Here is a 3,566-nt window from a genome sequence, read left to right as displayed (position 1 = left end):
GCAAGTGCGTTTCGCTCCATCTTGCTCAACCCTAGACTACTCGCAACATACGCGAGCCGGCTACTAGCCATTTGACGCCTAGCCACAACTAGCAACCACTTCCATATTTTTTTCTCCAAAATTTTTCTTTTTCATGTCTTTATCACTAAGAACCTATAATCGAATTCTAAGAATAATAAATAGATTGACCTTGAAAACAACCAAATCATAACACAATCTAGCCCTTTCGCATTCTCTAAGACTTAGTGGACTTACAATTGTTTCTAGCATGCATATCAACCTACACAACTTAATATCACTTTAATGCTATCACTACACTCACATCAATATCACAATTCAGTCGATAAATCATTGCAAAAGGGATCATGGTAAATGCATGAGCTACATGACATTCATAAAAAAACTATATGGCATAAATTATGCAACTATATGAACTAAACTATCATGAATATGCAACTAATTGACATACACACAATATTCCTTAACTACCACCCCCATACTTAAAATTTTCAATGTCCTCATTGAAGGCAATAATAAGGATTTCAGGCATACCTAATTAGCGGGAGATTCACCCTCGTCGGGTGGAGGATCAGGTGGCCAATCAACCTCGCCACCAGTGTCTCGAACAACAGTACCGAAAGCATGTGTCAAATCTGCATCAAAATGATGGTGAATATCGTGCATGGCCTCCATACGCCTAGTTACTCGCCTGTACTGCTCATCACCAACACCAGTCCTATCAATTATCTGCTGCACATGAGAAGAACCCTCTATAGGCACTGGAGGATCCATTCGGCTACCCTCTACATCATCAAAGATATATCCCAACCCCTTGTCAGGGGGTGCACCTAAGAATGAATAACTCAAGTGATTTGGTAGTGGGTTGAGCTCAAGTGTAGGAGCATCTTCAATAGACGACTCGAGACGATCCTGAGAAATTTTCAGCTCTGCTAACCCAAGAGAATCGAATGGTACATCCAACTTCCTCTTCCACAGAGGTGCATTCAAAACCTGAATTTGCTCTACTTTAAAGCACTCCTCTTTAGATGTGGGTAATTTTATTTCCTTGAACACATTGAAAGTGACCTTCTGATCATGAACCTTTATCGTAAGCTCTCCTTTTTGCACATCGATCATATTTCGGCCTGTAGCCAAGAACTTCCCAAGATAATGGGAATCTTCTTATCTTCCTCGAAATCAAGAATTACAAAGTCAGCAGGGAAGAAGAGTTTATCCATCTTAACCAAGACATCCACCACTATACCTCGTGGATAAGCGATGGAACGGTCAGCTAGTTGCAATGACATGAATGTTGGTTTCGGCTCAGGCAGACCAAGCTTCTTGAAGATAGATAAGGGCATCAGATTGATACTAGCTCCTAAATCACATAAACACTTGTCGAATGACAAGTTTCCGATGGTGCAAGGAATAGTGAAGCTTCCAGGATCTTTAAGCTTCGGAGGCAACTTCTGTTGCAGCACAGCACTGCATTCCTCCGTTAGAGCAACGGTCTCTAAGTCATCGAGCTTCACTTTCCGAGAGAGAATACCTTTCATAAACCTCGCATAGCTAGGCATCTGTTCAAGAGCTTCAGCGAAAGGTATGTTGATATGAAGTTTCTTGAACACCTCCAGAAACTTCTCAAACTGCTTATCCAGCTTTTTCTTCTGCAGCCTTTTAGGAAAAGGAGGTGGAGGATAGATCTGCTTCTCCCCTGTATTACCCTCAGGAGGAGTGTGTTCCACCGTAGTCTTCCTTGGTTCCACCTCTACACCCTTCTGCACATCTTCTTCAGCCACAACTGCATTTTCTGAATCTTGAGATTTTTCAGGCTCTTTGTCTTGCTGAAATTGGGGGCTTGCGACCTTTCCAGACCTTAAGGTGATGGCGTTCACATGTTCTTCAACTTCCCTCTTTCCTGGATTGGCTTCTGTATCACTAGGAAGCGTTCCTGGTGGTCGATTCAATAAGGCATTAGCAATTTGCCCTATTTGGTTCTCCAGATTCTGGATAGAAACAGCCTGGCTTTGGCATATAAGAGCCTGGTTTTTGCACATAAGCCTCAACTCCTCCAATTCAGATTTTTCATTCGAAGATAGACCTGCATCATTAGTTTGTTGTTGAAGTTGGAGTTGTCGCTGAAAACCAAGAGAGTTGAACAGCTTATTTCCAAATGGCTGGAATGGCTGTTGCATCACATTCTGATTGTTGCTCCCGCTGAAGTTAGGATGATTCCAGTTGTCAGGATGATAAGTGTCTGGAACTGGTTGTTGCGATCTCTGAAAGTTGCTCACAAACTGAGCTGAGTCGCTAGATATAGCGCATTGTTCTGTCGCATGTGGACCTGCACACAGCTCACAAACACTAATTATCTGCTTAACAACATAGTTAGCCAGAGAATCGATCTTCATAGACAACGCCTTTAGTTGAGCAGTGATAGCTGTAGCTGTATCCACTTCAAGAACTCCTGCTACCTTGCCCTGTGGATATCTCTGGGTTGGATACTGGTATTCATTAGCAGCCATCAGTTCAATTAGATCATAAGCTTCCTTATAGCTCTTTGCCCATAATGCTCCGCCTGATGTTGCATCGAGCATGGGTCTGGACTGTGCTCCCAACCCATTGTAAAAGCAAGTGATGATCATCCAATCAGGAATTCCATGATGAGGACACTTCCTAAGCATCTCCTTGTAGCGCTCCCAAGCTTCACTTAGCGATTCTCCCGTTTGCTGCGCAAATTGAGTAATAGCATTCCTGAGTGCAGCTGTCTTCGCCATAGGGAAGAATTTAGTAAGAAACTTCTGAGCAAGATCTTCCCAAGTAGTAATCGAACCAGCTGGTAGAGAGTGTAACCAGCTCTTAGCCTTGTCCTTCAGAGAGAATGGGAACAGTCTCAGCTTCACAGCATCTTCAGAAACACCGTTGAACTTGAAGGTGTCGCATATTGCAATGAAATCCCTAATGTGTGTATTGGGATCTTCCGTTGGAGAACCCCCAAACTGGACTGAAGTCTGTACCCATTGAATTATGCCAGGCTTGATCTCAAAGGTATTAGTTGTGATAGCTGGCCGGACAATGCTAGATTGAATGTCATTGATCTTGGGTTGAGAAAAATCCATCAAGGCTTTCGTTCGTGCTGCTGGATCTCCCATTGTAATGAGTACCTGAAACACAAACAAATAAACCGTGAAAGTAAAAGAATCCGAGTCAGTGAACTTTAACGACCACTGATGACAAGCACATAAACTAAAAATTAACACCGAGTCCCCGGCAGCGGCGCCAAAAACTTGTTAGGGCGAAAATACGCGCTAATATTCACGCAAGTATACGCGTTCGCAAGTAGTATAAGATATAAATCAGATTCGTTCCCACAGAGACTGGTTTAGGTTAAGTTTAATTTATGCACCTATGCAACAATGTATGGTTATCGCTCAATGCTAAGACAAATAACAAATTGGGTTTTTATTAAACTAAGAGATTATACTAAATAACATTAACTAAGAGAATTGAGGTTAAATTAATATATATGATAAACATGGGATCCTAACTTCATTAAATACTTCATT

The 3,566-nt window shown here is 42.0% G+C and overlaps 1 non-coding gene across 1 annotated transcript; it reads left to right on the top strand.

The window, feature by feature from the left end:
• The first annotated feature begins 2,655 nt into the window (after positions 1-2,655).
• Positions 2,656-2,762, top strand: LOC141709377 (small nucleolar RNA R71). The gene has a single exon (XR_012569957.1). It is a non-coding gene; the product is annotated as a small nucleolar RNA R71 (small nucleolar RNA).
• Positions 2,763-3,566: the final 804 nt, after the last annotated feature.

This window comes from Apium graveolens, chromosome 2, assembly GCF_009905375.1.
Source record: "Apium graveolens cultivar Ventura chromosome 2, ASM990537v1, whole genome shotgun sequence".
Classification (NCBI taxonomy): Eukaryota; Viridiplantae; Streptophyta; class Magnoliopsida; order Apiales; family Apiaceae; genus Apium; species Apium graveolens.
This window is presented reverse-complemented; position numbering and strand designations above follow the sequence as displayed.